Source organism: Diabrotica undecimpunctata, chromosome 1, assembly GCF_040954645.1.
Source record: "Diabrotica undecimpunctata isolate CICGRU chromosome 1, icDiaUnde3, whole genome shotgun sequence".
Taxonomy (NCBI): domain Eukaryota; kingdom Metazoa; phylum Arthropoda; class Insecta; order Coleoptera; family Chrysomelidae; genus Diabrotica; species Diabrotica undecimpunctata.
This window is the reverse complement of record NC_092803.1, coordinates 38,098,032-38,119,082: the sequence shown is the minus strand read 5'-3', so window position 1 is coordinate 38,119,082 and position 21,051 is coordinate 38,098,032.

Sequence of the window (21,051 nt, the reverse complement as noted above, 5' to 3'; positions counted from 1 at the left end):
CCACGAAGATTAATAAACGCGGTAAAAGCACTCTACAAGAATAACGAAGTAGCTATCAAAACGGGCAATAGAATATGCAGTCCATTTAAGACGACAAAGGAACTACTACAGGGTTGCCCCACATCCCCCACCCTGTTCAAAATATTCCTGGAAAAAACCCTGAAACCATGGAAAAGAAACTGCGAAGGAATGGGTATACCAGTAAGGAACGAATATCTATATACGCTAAATTTTGCCGACGACCAAATAGTGATCGCACAAGACGAGGATGACCTCAGTTTTATGATGAGAAAACTGGAGCAGGAATATACAAAGAATGGGATGGAAATAAACCTAAAGAAAACTGATTACCTAACAACGGAGAATACAGAAATAAAACAGCTGGAAATAGACGTAGGTAAACAAATCAAAGGAACAGACAAGTATAAGTATTTAGGCTTTATAATATCAAACAAAGGAACAACGGAGGAAGATATAAAAAATAGACTAGGACAAACAAGAGACTGCATACGAAAATTATACCCGGTACTATGGGATAAGAACATCAGCATGAAAACAAAGAAAAAATATATAATACCATGACAAGAAGTATCCTCACTTATGGGTGTGAAAATTGGACAATAAATAAGAAAACCAAAAACAAAATAAGAGCAACAGAGATGGAATTCCTGAGGAGAAGCTGCAGAGTAACAAGAAGAGATAGAATAAATAACATGGAGATTAAGAGGAGAATGGGAATGAACTCCGACATAATAGACTACATCGAACAGAAGAGGTTAACCTGGTACGGACATGTCAGAAGAGCAGACCAAAATCGGTGGATAAATAGAATAACAGAGTGGAGCCCGATAGGAAGAAGAAAGAGAGGCAGACCCCGAAGATCTTTCAGAGATGAGGTGGACAAAGCAATGAGTAGAAGAAACCTACAGGAAGGGGACTGGCTAAATAGGAAAAATTGGAGAAAACGGGGTGAAAAGTTTTATTTTGAGGTTGCAGTCATTAATAGGACAGGAAAGTAAAACTCATTGTTCTTTAATCAAGCTCTTGCAAAATTTATTTGCTTCTTCAGGATATGCTAAAATATGGTATCAGTAAATACAACGAAATTAGAACTAAATAGCATTGTATAAAACTAGTATAAAAACTTACAACATGAGGTTAATCCATTAAATTTTCAAATTTACAAAACATTAAAACTTAACTTATTTTAAAAATTATACAGTTATATAAGTACAATATTCAAATTTAATTTAATTTTGTAAAAATTCATTATGACATTGATTATGTTGATGTTTGATTTATGTCAGAAAGACATTCGTTTCTGTTTATTATATTTTTTGTTGTTGATAACTAGCTCTTGATTGTTATTATGGTTACGTACAAAGTGGCGCCAAATATGAATATTTAAATTTTTTGAAATTCTAATATTTATATTCAGAAAATCTAATATTGGAAAATTATAGTATTAATTTTCGTAAGACAGAATGTAATTATAGATATTGCTTAGTTTATCAATATCAGTTTTTTTATTAACGCATTGATATTTATTTATACATACCATTTCTAAGAATTCTCTTTTATTTAATTGGTTTTCACGTCTTAATATATTAGTTTCATTGAAATTAAATGAATGATTTTTATTAATTGCATGATCTATTAATGCACACGTATTTTTATTATTTCTAAGGTCACTTTTATGTGATGTTAGTCTGCCTATTAGATTTCTAGATGTGTGTCCGATGTATGACTTATCACAATTTTCGCATGGTATTATATAAACTACATTTGAGCTTTCCATAATGCTAATAGGTGATTTAGTTTTTGTATACAATGATGCTAATGTTTTAACATTTTTAGTTGCAATTTTAATATCAGAATAGTTAGCAAAGACTTTAGTTAGTTTGGGTGTTAATGTTGGTATGTAAGGTAGTGATGTGAAAGTAAATTGAGATTGCACGATTTGTTGATTTGGTTCTCTTGTTTGATTCATGTCAATCATTCTATTATTAGGATTATTAAATAAAAATTTGTTAATTATTTTAATTGGGTACGAATTCTCTAATAAAATGTCTTTAAGTTCTAATAACCCTTTGTTGATGTTATTGATGTGTGATAATTTGACTATTCTGTTTTTTAAAGCCAATATCAAATTTATTTTCATATGAAGTGGATGTTGTGAATGATAATTAATAAATCTGTTGCTAAATATACGTAACCATAATAACAATCAAGAGCTAGTTATCAACAACAAAAAATATAATAAACAGAAACGAATGTCTTTCTGACATAAATCAAACATCAACATAATCAATGTCATAATGAATTTTTACAAAATTAAATTAAATTGGAATATTGTACTTACATAACTGTATAATTTTTAAAATAAGTTAAGTTTTAATGTTTTGTAAATTTGAAAATTTAATGGATTAACCTCATGTTGTAAGTTTTTATACTAGTTTTATACAATGCTATTTAGTTCTAATTTCGTTGTATTTACTGATACCATATTTTAGCATATCCTGAAGAAGCAAATAAATTTTGCGAAAGCTTGATTAAAGAACAAAGAGTTTTACTTTCCTGCCCTATTAATGACTGCAACCTCAAAATAAAACTTTATTTTATATATATATATATATATATATATATATATATATATATAAAATATTTATATTATATATATATATATATATTAATATGGTTTCAATATATATATATATATATATATATATATATATATATATATATATATATATATATATATATATATATATATATATACGTACAAGAATAGTAAGTACAAGAATAAAAATTAACATATAGAACAAAAAAGTCAATTCTTCAGTCGAACATAAACGGTTAGTATACACAACTAGAAATGTTTAAATTATTAATTACTAAAGCCTCACTTTTAATAATATGTCTCCTAGAAACGAATTTTACTGACCAAAAGTTAACAATATTAAAGTCATGTACAGGTTATCATAAAAACAGACGTGATTTTAAAAAGCTTGTGAAGAGGTTTCTATTTATGTTAATACATCACTGGAATCTAGACAAATACATTTAAAGACCAACTTTGAAGCAGTATGAATAACCATGAAAACTCCAAAAATTATTAACATCTGTGACATTTATTTTCCACCGAATACTGATATAACTATAAAAGAAGTAACTCATATTATAGATCAAATTTCATCGCCTAAGATTATAATGGTTCTTAATGGACACAATCCACTTTGTGGATCTAATAGATATAACAAAATAGGAAACATAATAGGAACTGTCATTAATAACACGAATATTACCCTACCTAACGATGGATCTACAACAAGATTTAATTATTTTGCTGGAAACATTAGTTGTATTGACCTATCTCTTGTAGACTCTTCTTTAGTACAAACCATAACTTGGGAAGGTAATACACAATTATTGTGTCCACCGTTCACACAATTTGTGGAAAATTAATTTAATTCTTTTTCAGACCCATCCCTGCATGACAATATAAACGACATAGTAAATAAATTTTTTTCCGTCATATCTTCCGCAGCAGATAATATCATCGGAAAAAAGAAAATAGTAAGAAATCGTATTGGAGTACCGTGGTGGAACAATCACTGTCAGGATGTTATAAAGAAGACTCACGGAGCATTCAGTAAATACTTACTTACTTAATCAGTAGAACCCATTTGTACCTTTCGGTGTTGGGCCGTTTACAATACAATTCATTAAATTACAATATTTGACAGTCTTCTGAGGTGTCCTAGCTCTTAACGAACTTTCTCCATTCCTTCCTATTGCCATCTGTGTTGCTTCCTGCCAAGTCTTACCTTTACTCTGCAGTATCTGCGAGATGTCACTGTTCCATTCTTTAATGGGTCTTCCTCTTCTGTTCTTCCCTATTGGTTTGGCGTCCCACACTCTTATTACTTGTCTATTATTGTCCATCCGGGTTAGATCTCCGAACCATTCCAATTCTTTCTCTTTTATTGACTCGAGTATCGGTTTGATTTTGAGTCTTTCTCTTATTTCTTCATTTCTGATTCTATCAGTTCTTTTTACTCCTATCGTTCTTCTGAGGTATTTCATCTCTGCTGCCTGAATTCTGCTCTGATGTCTTTTGTTTAATATCCAATTTTCTGCTCCATATGTCACTGTAGGTCTATATATTGTTTTGTATATTGTCATCTTGGTCTTTGTTGATATTTCTTTGTTATTAAGGAATCCTCTATTTAGTGCTTGGAATAGTTTTCCTGTGTTTTCCATTGTGTTGTTAAGATCATCCTCGATGTCTCCTTTGTTGTTGATTACTGTTCCTAAGTATTTGTATGAATTTGTCTGTATTATTTTTTGTTGGCCTATCATTACTTCTATTTGATCTTCCGCCCCTTGTTTCCTTGATATTTTCATTATTTGAGTCTTCTCTTTGTTTACATTTAAGTTGTATTTGCTTGCTTCTAGGTTCCATTTCTCTAAGTTGTATTTCAGTTTTTCTGCAGTTTCCGCAATTAATACTATGTCGTCTGCAAATATACGCATCTCAGCATTTATCATTTGCATTTTGTTCCAACCGATGCAGTATTTCTTGAATGTTTTCTTACATTCTTTCACTATCTCATCTATTACATTCATAATTAGTACTGGGCTGAGACTTCCCCCTTGTCTAACTCCTTGGGTTGTTTCAAATGGTTCTGACTGTATATTTAACATTCTTACTGTATTTGTTGTTTTCATGTATATACTCTTTGTTGCTTCTATCAGTTCTTCACTTACTTGTTTCTTCTTTAGGCTTTCCCATATATCTTTTCTTTTAACTGAGTCGAATGCTTTTTCCATGTCTACAAAGCTCAGATGTATTTCTTTATTTTTCTTTAAGGCTTTTCTATTACTTGTTGCATGGTGAATATATGGTCTTGTGTGTTGTGTCCTTTCCTGAATCCACTTTGTACATCCTCTAATTTATGTTCTATTTCTTTTCTAATTTTCCTTTCTATTATGGTTTCGTATACTTTTGCTGCTACACATAGTAGTGATATACCTCTATAGTTCCTACAGTCTCTTGTGTTTCCTTTCTTGTATATAGGTATAATTACTGCATTTGTCCATTCTCTGGGTATTACTTTTCTCTTCCATATTAGGTTATATATGTATAACAATTTTTCTTTTGCTTTTACTCCTATATATTTCATCATTTCTGGTGCTACTTCATCGCTTCCTGGTGCTTTTCCAAACTTTATCTTTCTTATTGCTTCTTCCAGTTCTTCTTTTTCTATAGTTTCTGGATTTTCCGTGTTTCTCATGAATACTCTCCTGTTGTGGCTTTCCTTCTCCATTGTATTCGCTTGATTTCCATTCAGTATCAGCTGAGAATGTTCCCTCCATCTTTCCATTATTGTCTTATCGTCGTTTATTATTGTTCCTTCCTTGTTCATTATTTATTTCAGTTTCGTTTCTTTGTTGCTTCTTAGGTTTTTCAGTGTTCTATAAAATAATTTTACGTTTTCTTTGCTGTTTTCTTCCATTTTTTCCCCGAATTTTTCCCAACTTTTCTTTTTCTCTTTCTTAACTATCTCTTTAACTTTTGTTCTTTGTCTCTTATAATTTTCATATTTTTGTTGTGTTTTGTGTTGGATGTATTCTTTCCATAATTTCTTCTTTTCTTTTATTTCTCTTTTCACTTCATCGTTCCACCAAGATGTTCGTTTCCCTCTGTTGTTATTTCTTGTGGTTCCACATATTGATTTAGCTGTTTTTATCATCGCATTTTTAAATTTTCCCCATTCTTCTTCTATTGTTTCTGTTATTTCATGTTCATTGTCCATCTCTTTCTCTAGCCCTTCTGAGTATCTTATTCTCGTCGTTTCTTCCCTTAGTTTATAAATTTTTATTATTTCTTTGTGTTTTCTGTTTATGTTCTCATTTCTTTTTATTTCTTTTCTTTTGCTTTTGAATGTGGTTTCTAGTAGATAGTGGTCACTACCAATTTTATAACTCCTTTTTACCCTTACGTCTCTTATCCAGTTCTTCTCTGTTTTTTGCACTATAGTATAGTCTATAATTATTGATTATTCGTCTCTTGATTTGACTTCTCTTGTGATCTTGTGTATCCTTTTATGTTGGAAGTGTGTGTTCATAATCACCATGTTATTGTCTAGACAGAATTCGAGTAGTAATTTTCCATTTTTGTTTAGTTTGTCCTCCCCATAAGGTCCGATGACATTTTTCCATTTTTCTGTTTCTTTCCCCACTCTGCTGTTCATGTCTCCTGTGATAACAATTTTCTCTGTACAATCATTTATCACTTCTTGTAATTTGTACCAGAATTCATTCTTTTCGTTTTTTGTTGCGTCTTCATCTGGTCCATAACATATGATTAGGTTTGTATTGGTTTCCTCTGTATCCATATCTATGTCTACTCTTAGTATACGTTCGTTGTAATATATCCAATTTTTTATTTTGTTGATACCCTCCTTCTTTATCATGCACTCTACTCCTGCCTGAGCTCTCTTCGTTTCTTCTACTCCACTGTATATTAGTAACATTCCGTTTTCTAATATTATTGATCCTTTTCCTTTTTTCTTTGTCTCTGTTATAGCTACTATTTCAATGTTCTTATCTCTAATTTCTTCCCCCAGTTCTATTTCCCATTCATACCTCTCATATTCCATGATGCCATTTTCCAAATTGTTTTGTTCTTTTCTGTGTTTAAGTTGTACTTCAATTTGTTTTTACTTCCGTTTGTGTTATTATCTTTAGATCTGCTCATGTCCCTGTTCTGTGCCTGTTTTGTTTCTCGGTCCGTCATTGTGTTTTCTTCAGCTAGTTTTTGAACCAGTTGGTTCTGTATTGTATGTTATTTTTTCTATCCGGCTTGTTTTTTGATTCCATTTCCACTTAATGCCTTCTATAATTATGAAACCATATCCAATTTTTGTCCTTTTCCCATTAGTCTTTTCATCTGCTGCTATCTTCCCAAGATTTCTTTGTATCTCTATCTCTTTTAATGTTAGATCACATTCTATATATACTCTATGTTGCTTATAGTTTATTAGTTTACCATTGGCTTTCAGTATTTTCATTTTATCTTCGAATTTTTTACATTCGATAACACACATTGTTTCATTTATCTTTTGTACCCTATTTATTTCTGATTTTACTCCCATTTTTGTTTCTATGAAGTTCTCCAGTTGCTCTACTTCTATTGTGTCTATTGGTAAGCCTCTCATTATTAGGTTATTTTTCTTCTTTTCTTTCTGACATGCTTCCAATGCTATTTCTATGTTATCTATTTTTTGTTTCATCGTTGTCATTTCTTTCTTTAGATTTTCATTTTCTCTTATTATTTCTTCCATTTGCAATTTGTATTCACTATTTTCCTTCCTAATTTCTTTTAGTTCCTCAATCATATTACCCATTGTATTTTTTATCTCTTCCAGATCCCCGTTTTTCTTTTTATTATCGCTTGCTATTTCTCTCATTAGTTCCATCATTTCGTTCTGGCTGCTGGTTTCATTCGTTGTTGGTTTCGACCTGTCTAGCGTTCGGCTCACTTCTCTGCTCCTGCTAAATATGTCTATCTCCTCTTTGCATTTTCTTTTACCATCTTCATCAACCTTACCATCCGCTCTTTCTTCTTATTCAAATAATTAAAGTATTTATAACTATAAATATTATAAGTAACGGTTACGGATCTCCACAAGCGCCGCGCATACCTCTACAGTTAAATTTTAGCAATTATTCTCGATCCTAACCAGTTTCGACTTCTACCACTTGTAAATACAAAAATACAATCAATATCAAAACAGCAAATAAATTCAGCCTTTATTATTCTGTATAGTTTTACCGAAACCTGAATAACATACCTATTGTTTTTTTTTTGATAATTATTATTGTTCTTAATCACCCGTCCAGCGCAAAAAGCTCAACTCGTTTCGACCACTCAGAAGTTTCACTTTTATCCGCAGAGCAATTAAAACTAACTATTAATTTAATACAGTTCAAAATCAGATAACTGATTATTTACTTACATAAAGGTCCTTTTTAAATACACTTTACACTAATTTGCATGCAGATTACACTCGAAACCACCCAAAATTGGAATTTAATTTCGGAGCGACACTACACACGTCCAACTAGTCTGACCGCCAAAACCTAATTCCGCATTCAGTAAATACAAAAAACAAAACACACAAGAAAATCTTTTACAATATAAGAAGTTAAGGGCTATTAGTACAAAAGTGGTAAAAGAAGCAAACAAGGAATCGTGGAAAAAAATTTTATCAACAATAAACAGTTCTACCCTAGCTGCAATAGAGTGGAAACAAATTAACAAGATTTCTTCACACAAACTCATCAATAAGATTTTTAGAATATAATAACAAAATTCATACATCTAGATTTGGAATAGCCAATGCATTAGCTTTATCCTAGATTAAACATTATAGAATCAGGAAAGTGTTTATGCGATAATATTTCCCAGTGTGATGTTAATCACATCCTGTTTGGATGTATTAAAAATAAAGCACTCTCATCTACGTTTTATGAAAACCTGGTTAAAAGTAATGTGCAACTTCCAGTAAACATAACCCACCTACTGTCATTGAATCAGAAATCTATATACGAACTCATATGTAATCCCTTAGATGCATCCGGATATATAATATAAATTTAGTACAATCAAGTTTTTAATTGATAAACATAAATCATTTAAAAATATGTGGCAAAAGGACTAGTTTCCATGCCAAACACACTATCATCACCATAAGCTTCATCCTACGAGTCATATTTAAGTAATGAAAACTTTTCCCAGGAGTTTTTAAAATTTAAAACCAAAGAAGAATCACAAGAATTTAATTATGATAAAATCGATAACCTTCCAATAAATGCACCAATACTAGAAGAAGAGTTAACTGAATCTATAAATTCTATTAAAAACTCTGGTCCTGGTCCAGATGATATTTCTATTATTTTCCTTAAAAATTTGTCTAAACATGGAACTACCAATTTACTAAAGATATATAACAAAATATGGCTTAAACGAATGTTTCCACATACTAGGAATAATATTTACACAATACCTATTCTTAAACCTGGTAAACCAAGTTGAGACCCAAACCCCTACCGTCCAATATCGTTAAGATATGCGTGCAATGAGCAAAGTACTTGAAAGCTGCATAGCGGTATTTTTTTATATAACCAGAGCATTTGATATAGTTTGGAGCCATGGAATAATTAAAACTTACTAGAAATTAGGTATACAAGAAAATATGCTAAACTTCATCACTATCTTTTTAAAAAAACGAAGCTTTCAGTTAAAAGTAGACGATTTCATCTCTAAAACAAGAATACAGGAAAATGGTACCCCTCAAGGATCATCGATTAGTGTTACTCTTTTTCTTATTGCTATTAACAGTATTATGGAAAATGATACTCCACCAGTAAACTGTATTCCTGTGATTCTCAACCTGTGGGGCGCGCCCCCCTAGGTGGGCGCGGTATTATTAATGGGGGGCGTGAGCCTATTCGAAAAAACCATCAACAACACTGACTAATTTACAAAAATCAAATCAAAACAAAATTCTTACAAAATAAAAAATAAAATACACATGAACACTGATATAAAGGTAAAATTATAAAGAGCACTGAACACTAAATTATGAACAAGTTTAATAATAAATCAGTGACTTCCTTGAGCTTGTTTTGTATAGCAAATTTTATCGAAACGGGGTGTAATATTAGAAGTAGACGTTCTCAGTTCTTTTTCTATATTAAGCTGCGATCTATATTTGGTTTTCAAAGCAGCCACAGAAAATCCTGTTTCACAAAGGTAGGAGTTGAAAACGGCAATAGTATACGGAACGCTCTGGTTTTCAGTGCAGAAAACTCATCATTTACTCCTGCCACAATTCAAAGAGGGATTTATTATTAAAGTGTTTCTTGATTTCATCATTTGCCGTCAATGAAGATTTCTTCTTCGGCAGTAGAGAGCCCTTCTGGTGTAATTTAGAACGGATTCCTAACCCACTCATAACTACGTATTAATTTGTTTTCGGCAAAAAAATATCTTTTAAAATTTTTAGTCAGCATCGCTAAATGATTTTCAATGGATACAAAAACAACTTTCGCGTATTGTTCTTCAACCTTGTAAGTTTTAATACATTCATCTACATTTGCAAACATTTCTAGGTTTTTTTGCTTTAAATTTCTGCTCCACAATTCCACTTTTTTACAAAAGCCATTAACTTTATCACTCGTATCCAATATATATGTGTATTGGCTCTCTGAAGCTGAATGTTCAAAATATTTAGTTTGTCGAATATGTCAACCAAGTAGCTCAATTGCATCAAAAATAAACTATCTCGAAACATCTCGGCTTCCGGTCTATTTTCCTCTTCTAGAAAAATAGAGATTTCATGTCTTAATTCAAAAACACGTTGTAAAAATTTCCTACGTGATAATCATCTTGCCTCACAATAAAATAATAATGCTGAATGTAATGCATCCATGTCTTTACAAAGTGCAGAAAAGATTCTGGTTTTCAAAGGTCTCATTTTTATGTAAATAACTATTGTTACAACCATTGTTAGCACAATATTCAGGCCAGGAGACATTTCTTTGGTAGCCAGAGCTTCTCGGTGGATCATACAGTGTGTCCATATACACATTGAAGATTTTTGTTTCACGAGTGCTTATAGACTATGAAATTTTCCGGACATTGCACGAGCACTATCTGTGCATATTCCGACGCAAATCTTCCACTCTAATTTTGCTTCATTTACATAATCATTTAAGATAGCAAATAATGCGAGCGACGTTGCTTTCAGTTCTATTGGTTTGCAAAAAAGTAGTTCTTCTACTAATGATATGCCATCACAAAATCGAAAGTATGCAATAAAATGAGCATCTTTATTGCTATCTGTTGCCTCATCAAGCTGAATCGAAAAGAGCTTGTCGCGCAACTTCCCGAGTAGCTGATCCTGTACATCTTCAGCTATATCACAAATTCAACGGACAACAGTATCATTTCATAGAGGTATAGACTCCAATTTTTTGGCAAAATTATCTCCAAACATAATTTCTACAATTTGAATTGCAGCTGGCAAAATAAGCTCTTCACCAATAGTGTGAGGCTTTTTACATCTAGCTATTTGATCGGAGGTTTTATAAGAGGCAAGTATAGCTTTCACAGTCAAAGTTTTTTTTTAAATGATTTTTGTTTTTCATGTGATTTTAATTTTAACTAGAAGAATTTTTAGGGTTGATTAATGCACTCACTATGAACCGTTTCCAAATGTGTTTTATGTTTATTTGGTTTCATGCTTTCGGCTACTAAAATTTTTGAGCAAATGATACATATTTCTTCTTCAATTACTTCAGTAAACGTAAACCCAAAATTTAAGTAATCTTGATAATATTTTCTTGATTTTATTTTTGGAACCACTCTCGCCTGTACACTTGTTGATGCTTTACTAGTATCGAATGCTCGCTTAAGCCCAGTTAAAAATTTATCCATAATTTTGTATAAATTTAAGTATATTTACCTACTGCTGAACTGCAATTAATACATGCAAGCTACAACATAAACATTCACAATAAATTTAGCAGGTGCAGAAGGACTGACTGCACTAATTAAACTGATTCGACTAAGGTCTGGGTCTGAGGAGGAGAGAGGAGAACTCGGAAATCGGAACGCCAACTTAGACAGGTGCCTAATAATGACAGATTCCTTAAGTTTCATGAGTATCTTAGGCACCATTCACCCAACTCATAAATTGTTGCGATTGGTAAAGAACCATTTGTACCAACTTCAGCAAAAGAATGCGATTGTAAAATTTATGTGCACTCCGTTACATATAGGTATACATGGTATACATGATAATGAAAGAGTAGATGCTGCCGCCAAATCTTCAGTTAAAATCTTAAGAAGACTTGACAGAACTTACCTATAAGCAAGATTTTCCACACTGGATTAACTCGACATTGAAAGAACGGTGGTTCTAAGAATGGAAATAATGTCAACAGCAACTACGAGACATAAAAACAACAGTTATAAGATGGAAGAATAAGTGTAGCAAAGGAAAGGCCAAACTACTATAAACAGACTGAGATTAGGACATACACGTTTAACACATGAGTACCATATTACTGGAAGTATTCATCCAATGTGCAGTAAGTGTTTCAACAGTTTAAGTGTCCAAAATTGCTTAATCGAATGCCCTACATATTCAAATGAGAGTAAAAAGTATAACCTACCGACAACGATACGCGAGTGTCTAGAAGAAAACTGCGTCTGTTCGTCAGTTTTAAGTTTTCTAAAATTAATAGGAATATAGAACCAAATATAAACAATCAGTGCATGTACAAATAAATTTGTAATAGTCAATACTTCTATTAACCAATGTAGGTACTTAATTTAACTCAGATTTATGTATGTAAAAAGCTATGTATGTTATAATCAGTATATATTAAGTATCCAAAAATGTAAAAAATGTTAAAATTTGGTTGTGACGACAAAACTAATACAAATACATTTATTACTACTAGGAATTTCAAAAAAACTTCAATCATGGTCAGTTTAAATTAGATCTGGAACCTATACCATGAAGAATATTATATTATTAATTGCCAGATATAAGCAATAAAGTTGATTTTCTTTATAATGTCATTACTACATTTGACATTCATGTTCCATATTGGGCTTTCAGAATCTAAAAGAAATGTTCTTTAGAGCTATTTATAGGATCACTGAAAAGATAAAACAATGGAATAACTATTAATTATTAAGTGATGGATTCGACCGTTACTTAATTAAAATTCATTTTATCTAACAATAAAAGACTCAGAATTTTTTTCTTTTTAACACTTTCACATAATTATTATCACTACAGCTGTTTCGGCTGAGTGCCTGTAATCTTTTTTGGTATGAGTTTACACTTTATAGTGTTTTGTTGAGGACTATATCTTAGTCTTGAGGATTATAGCTATTTACTTAGCTAAATAAGTTGACTAGGGCAGAACTGTTTGTCTCAAGTTGGTCATTCAGAATTATATCTGTGTTTTTTAATTTGTTAATTTCCATAGGTTTTAAATAAGATTGCTTAAAGCCTTTATTTTTAATGTGAAGAACTTGAAATTTGTCATTAAAATTCTAGATTATGGTCTAGAAGGTGAAGCGCGTAGGTAAAATCTGTAAAATCATTAAAAGCTTTTTATGTTCTGCTAAACATTTGTTAAATTGTTCTAAGAGTTTGACCGATATAAATTTTTGGACAGTCGTCACATTTTAGTTTGTATACACCACTGTGTAAGTGCTTTTTTTGGCTCTTGTTGTTCTTAATATATTGCCTAAGTTGCTGTTTGTTCCACAAGCTGGTGTTATTCATTTCTTTTTTTTTCTCTCACAGACTTTAAGCAGTAAAACTTAATCAAAATATTTCTTTATTTCTGATGGTAATACTGGCATCTCTCGAGGATCTATATTAGGTCCAATTTTATTTTCTATGTACACATATAATTTTCGCTCTGTGTTTTTGTCCTCTTCACAGTATTATTACACAGAGGATAACCAATTCTAAATATCATTTTATTCAGATAAGTGTGATTCATTGGTAAATGTCATAAATCTGACCTTCCTTATCAGCCATTTTTTTCTCAAAATCATTGTTTAAAGTTGAATACATTCAAAACTCAGAGTTTCATCTTAAAGAGAAAAATGCAAATCGAATTATCTTAGGAAATGAACATGTAATTTTTAGCAAAATGATTAAAAGCCTAGGCGTTTGGTTTGTCGAAGATTTAAGGTTTACATATCACGTAAATATTTGTTTACAAAGAGCATATGTAACCGTCTTTAAATTACTGTATCAAAAACATTATTAATAAAATAGGGCCACCAAGTCATTATTATGTAATGCTCTGGTTTTATCAAAATTAAATTATTGTGACTTACTTTACAATGTATGTATTACTGAATTTGATTTATTTAGAGCACATAAATTGCAAAATTCTTGTTTGCGTTTGATTTTTGGCATTAGGAAATTTCAAAGGATAGTCATGTCCTCGGCATATTCAAGTGGCTAAATATGAAAAATCGTCGAAGACTACCTGCTTTATATTTTAACCATAAAACCATTCCAGAGAGAGTAACTTAAAAGACTAACGTTCATAACCTTAATCTTGGGCACAAATATACCCTCACTTTACCTAAACATAAGGTATCTGAAGGTAATATCGCCAAGCTAAGGTTTGGAATTTTTTGTTGGATAGTGATTCATATTAAAAAAAGTGTCACCACTTGAGCTATTCAATGAACTACTAAAAATTGTTGGACATTTACTGGACATGGGTATTTTTGTACATTTACTCGACAATTTAAAAAAAATTATCGTTGGCGATATTTGTTGTCAACCCTTGTTGGCAATATGGCTAACCTATTATTTCGAATGCAATGTGGTCTTACAATTAAACATTATACTCCAAAATAATATATTTCCTGAAAAATAACAATAAGTAAGTATTTAAGGACAATCAGGACAAATATATGATTGAACAGTGTCTTCTTTTGTTATTTTGTTAGTCCAAGGCAGTCAGTCCTCTTATATGTAACACAAACAAATGCTGCATAATCTCATATCGGTTACTCTATCATCGGTACATGCCTTGTAAAACCAGTTTTCTTTCGTATTCACAGAAACCTCCTTGGATACTTTAGGTAAATTGGGTTTCTTACGAGTGGTATTAGTTTTATCGGTGTCGAACAGATCTTTTGTCACAACTTGCTCTCTACTATTGACAACGGCTTTTCTTTTTGCTCGTGTAGATTTTTGTTCCATTATCTGGAGTGGTTAGTATATTTAAAAATAAAGTATCATGTTTTTTTCGTCTCATGGATCTTCTTTTACTTCTTTAAGTGCCATCTCCGCGACGAAGGTTGGCAATCATCATGGCTATTCTGACCTTCGGGGCAGCTGCTCTGAAGAATTGCCCTGAGTTGCTACCGAACCACTCTCTCAGGTTCTTTAACCAGGAAACGCGTCTTCTTCCTATGCTTCTTCTACCCTCTACTTTTCCTTGAATTATGGGTCTTAAGATGTTGTATATTTCACCTCTCATCACATGTCCGAGATATTGCAATTTTCTTGCTTTTATTGTATTTTTCATTTTCCTCTCTATGCCTATTCTCCTTAACACTTCTGTATTCGTGACTCTATCTACTTATGGAACCCTTAACAATCTTCTAAATGTCCACGTTTCAAACGCAATAAGTCGATTTATTGTATTCCGGTTTAATGTCCATGATTCCGCTCCATAGTAGAGTACACTGTGTAGATAGCATTTAATTAGCCTTATTCTGAGGGCCAATGTCAGATCTTTGCTGCATAAAATAAAGTTGGCAAGTGATTTTTCAATTCTTATTCTTATTTCTGCAGTATAATCGTTATTTTCTGTGATTATCGTACCCAAGTGGGTATATCTTTTTACTCTCTCAATCTGCTGGCCGCCTATCAATAATATTTCGTTTGTATTGTTGTTCTTGCTAATGTTTTTCTACATCACCATCAATTGATTCCGATGTGGATTCTAGGTTTGCATTAATTTCTTGTTTCAGTTTTTCTTTGGCGTCTTGTGATTCTAATTTTTGTATGTTTAGTTTATCACTTTTGTAGCTTTTTTGTATATTTTTTAAAGTGAAGTTGGAATTTTGGTACAAGAGGATTGTGGTCCGACGCCACGTCTGCACCTGGGTACGCTTTCACCGATTGTATTGCGTTTCAGTATCTCTGGTTTATTAAAATATAGTCAATTTGGTTTCTAACGATTGTATCGACCTTGTCAGCTGGCGATTTCTAAGTTTAAAGGTGTCGTTTAGGCAATTTGAAGAAAGTATTCATTACCGCAAGAATACGTTCTAGGCAGAATTCTATAAGGCGTTCTCCTCTCTCATTTTGAACACCGAGTCCATATGATCCTAGAGTAGACTCACATCTTCCTTCTCATCTTACTTAACTCTATATCATCAGAATTACTGTTGCTTGTGGATGACTCTACGACAAAGCGCTTTTTAATTTTTCCAACCTCCGACATACTTGGAGAAGGTGACTGCATTTGAGAAGAAGTGGAAAATTCTCAGATAATGCTTGATCGGGTCCCATAGGGTGATCAATTACGGTACTGGGAGCAAACGCCTTTGTTGCTATTGCATAACTACTGGTTTGCCACCTTTCTTTACCAAAACTGTTTGTTGATTATGTAACGTTAGGCGACATCCTTTCTCATTCATATTATATATGCATTGGGGCTTATTGAACAAACATTTAACAGTAAGTATTTGCCTAAGTTTTTCAAAATGATCATTTACGATAAATTTATTCAATTTTTGTGCTCTTGCAAGATTCATGTTCTGTGCTTTACGATTTCTAATTTCTTGGTTTCGTTTTAGAAATCCTTTGTACCAATAACGATCTGCCATCATTTTATCTAGTGAAAAAGAATTTTTGGTATTATTTACCTCACAAATATTGAATACGCGTCTTCGTAACACTTTAATTGTTAACAAATATCCAATCTCTGATAAACGAACTATCCTTCTATACAGATCTTCTGTACTAAAAACACAAATACGCTTCATTGTACATTTCGCCGTGGTATTACGTTTTAAGTAATCTTTAAGTGTTCTACGAGAATTACAGAGTGATTGCATGTCTTGTTAACAGACCAGCCATATTTAATGACTGATGGCATTTCACATATCTTCTTTCTTCCATTTTCCTCTTATTTCTTGATTTTCTAATTTAGGCATATTCAAACTGCTAAGATAAAAGGCTAATAACTATATGTAGAACATTAAATATTTAATAATAAGAAAATAAAAAGTCTAATAAAATCTAATATTCTAATTCTAATAAGAAAATAAAAATTCTAAGTATATTTAGAACATAAAATAATTAATTAGTTAGTTACTTAAACGCGGAGTATGATTGGGACCCTAATATAGATATTCGCATTATTACCATCCATTGGACGTAACGATATTACTGACATGTACATAAATTGTTTGTAATTTGGTTTTTAAAGATTTAAAGTTTTTAAACAAAATTATTTTAAAAATCTGAATGCATTATTTTATTTTTTGGAAAGCAATGTATAAATCGCTAAAATCAAATAATATTACTCACCAATAACGCCTCTCCAATCTAATAAACACTCAAGATATAAAATTATAAACGGTACTCCTTCTACATTAAACACTAATCAACTATCAACACACTAATTCAACTATCCTAAAAGCGGATTGACAAGATCCAAGAATGCTTGGATTCCAACTTCGATCAAGTGGACTTGTACCAAGTTTGTTGCCACGCTTAAATAACTTGGATGTCAAATAATAATTGTAAATATAGCGGAAGGTGTTCTAGTAGTTGCTGATATGCATACATGAGCTTGAAATTCAGAAAAAGGGAATAAAATAGAAAAAATACCGCACTTCTAGCATCTTTATTTTCAAATTCCTTTATCCATACATTTCATAATGCTTCTTCAGCTTCGCATAACGCCATTTTAATTTTACAATACCACACTACTTGAGTCCCAGGAAGTTGGCCAGCGTCCTACTTAACTTAGATAGAACCTGTTCATACAAGTGTACATGGATGAACAGGTGACACGATCAAAGTAGCTTTCAAGTGTTGCGTGCGCAACGTCCAAGCAGACTCTAAGGTCATACATGATTACGTGATTTATGAGGAATATATCCATGTTGCCATTTATTATTTAGCAAACGTACTTTCTGAGAAATTACGAGTTGGCGATATTACCAAGCTGGCGTTATTGCCTGCACATACCGTATGATATAGTTTCTGGACGTTTAATATTGTATTCAATATTTATACCACAATATACAATTCTTTATAAATGGCTTCGTTACTCCCGAAGCAAATGCAGATTTATCTGTTGATATTTGTTCAGACCTGGTACTGATCATATCAAAACGGATAAAGCTCACTATTTGATTAAATTTGTACCTAGACATCGTCTCTTAAAATAATTTGGACCCCATATACCAGACCACAGCATCTTTATGCTAACATTTAGTGTTATATATAAGCTCATCTAGCATAACCTCCTGAGACCTGATGTCCAATTAAATGGACGTTTTATATATTTTTTTGGAAAGAACTAAATTTACAGCGCCGAGTCCCACGGTCCATCGTAGTGTATATACAAGTGACCCTGACAACAGCGCTCCGTATTACTGTGACCACATTATAACCTTAGATTAACGAAACCGTTTCTGGTTTCTTTAATCTAAGATTATAACTTAGTTAACCTGTTAATCTCAAGTGACAAAAATGGCGGGCAGTTATAGAAAAACAATTGATGGTAAGTAGCTAATTTTATTAGATTATTAACCTAAATGTTGCTTAGTCTAATAACTTAGGATATTATAAATGCATTCATGCGATGTAGTTGTCTTATCAAACCATTTTTAAATTGTTTTTTATCTAAAACGAGGATGTCCTTTTTTATAGACGTCAGGTCCTTAGGCATACATAAAATATTATATTAGACTTTTTTGTTTCAGCTGTGTTTGGTAATAAAAAATATTCAAGACCCGAAGTTGACATTGAAAGACTTCTTGAATGCCTGGAAAATTCAGATATAGACGTTTCAGATTCTGAAAACTCTGATGACGGCTTTGATCCAAACGAAGAATCGTATCAGCCTCAGCAATCAGATTCGGCCCGACATACAGATGATGAACAAGATACAGAAATGCCACCCGAAGATGAATTAGATAACGTGCCACTCAGTGAACGAAAAAAAAAGGAGAACCGAAATACATGGAAAAAAATGGGTGTTTTTGTCCCTCAGCATATAGACTTTACTGGAATTGTCGATACAGTCTACGAGAGGCAAAATTGGAAAGTTGAAAACTATGTCGGTATGTATTTTGATGATTCAGATTTTGAGAATATTTGTAATTGTACAAATATTAAATTTTTGCAAGAAAAAGGAAAACCTTTGAACGTTACTCTAACGGAGGTGAAAAAATTTTTTGGAATATCTATTCTAATGTCCTGTCTGAATTATCCACAAATTAGAATGTTTTGGGCTAAGACAACAAAAGTCAACAGCATTGCACAAGCCATGACTCGTGATAGATATTTTCAAATCAGGAGCAACTTAAAAGTAGTTATTGACGCTGATGTGCCTCAAGATCAAAGAAATGCTGACAAATTATTTAAGATTCGGCCTTTAGTTGACAGAATACGAAGAGGTTGCTTGACACTTCCAAGATACAATGAGGTTGCTGTGGACGAACAAATGATACCTTTTACGGGCGTGTGTAACATGAAACAATTTGTTCGAGGTAAACCTAACCCAGAAGGATTAAAAAATTTTGTCTGTGCCACTCCCAAAGGATTAATATTAGACTTCGATATTTATCAAGGGAAAAATACATTTCTGCAGAATGATGATGATGTTAAGAAGTTAGGTGTTGGTCCATCCGCAGTTATTAAGTTATCTACAACGTTATTAGAAGGAACACATGTGTTCATCGATAGATATTTCACCACCTTACCTTTACTTGAGTACATGTTAAACAAAAATATTTTTTTAACTGGTACAATAATGAGATCCAGAATACCCAAAGCAGTTCATATAACATCGGATAAGGTGATGACTCGATTGGGTCGTGGTTCATCTGAGCAGGATGTAAGAGCTGATGGAAAAATTAACATAGTCCAATTGTATGATATGAAATTAGTTATGCTAGCGTCAACTGCATTGCAAATAGAACCTTCAGATGAATGTAAGCGGTGGTCAAAAAAGGACTCCCGATATATTGAGGTACCTAGACCAAACATTGTTAAAAAGTATAATGAATGCATGGGGGGAATAGATTTAATTGACAGGATGATAAGTTATTATAGAATGGGAGCTAGAAGTAAAAAATGGACAGTCAAAACCATTTTTCACTTATTTGATCTTGCGATTGCCAATTCTTGGATTCTATACAGAGATGACCATAAGCAACTTGGTGATGCCAATAAAACCGTTATGAAGTTCCTGGAATTTAAAATAGCTGTTTTTCGAGTTGCTCCTTAAAGACAACATTTCTGAAAATTCTGATTTTGGGAACACTTCAACATTAGTAACTAAAAACAGTTCCAATCCTAGACCATCACTTCAAACTTCTACTAAAAGAAAGATACAACACATTCCTGCAATGGCATCCGAGTTAAAAAATTCTGTTAGATGCAAGCTTCCAGGTTGCAAGGGTAAAACAAAAGTTTATTGTGAATCATGTGACATATTTTTATGTTTAACGGGAAATAACAATTGCTTTAAACAGTTTCATTTATAATAATTTTGTATTGATGCGATCCTGATGTCCTTTTGAATGGTCATAATTTTTTTCATATTTAACAACAAAATAAAAATTTAGAAAAATTTACATGTGTTTTTATAATCAACATCATACGAATTTTACTATTTAATCAAAAAAAAAACAAAAAGAATCAGCTCAGGTCTCAGGAGGATAAAATTAGGCTATAAATACTTTAATTTCTTTAATTAAAATTTGCTAATTTGCATCTTTGAGTTGCCTTCAGCAACTGTACATTATTTTATGTTACGAGGTATGAATTCATCAATCAACAGCCGCCATGTACAAACTGCAGATTCTCCAATAATGCTTCTTTCAAGCATCAAGCGTTGATTCAGCAGCTTTCTTTAGAACATTTTGGTGGCACGTCTTCCTGAACGGAACGAGATACATTACTATGCAGTATACTCATAAAAATATTATCTAAGTGAATACTTGTACATAAATAGAAGCTACGAATATAATATAGTTGCTAACCTGATCTATTAGCGCTGTTGTCAAGTAACTTCCATACTATGGTGTCAATGGAGAAATCCCCGAAATTGCTTCCGCGAATTCCTCTTACTCGGTTAAAAATTCTTGCTGAAGGGGTGTTGAAAACTGCATTCACTTGTTATCGTCATTATCAGAGAAGACAAAATAACAGCAGAAAGGACAAAATTTAC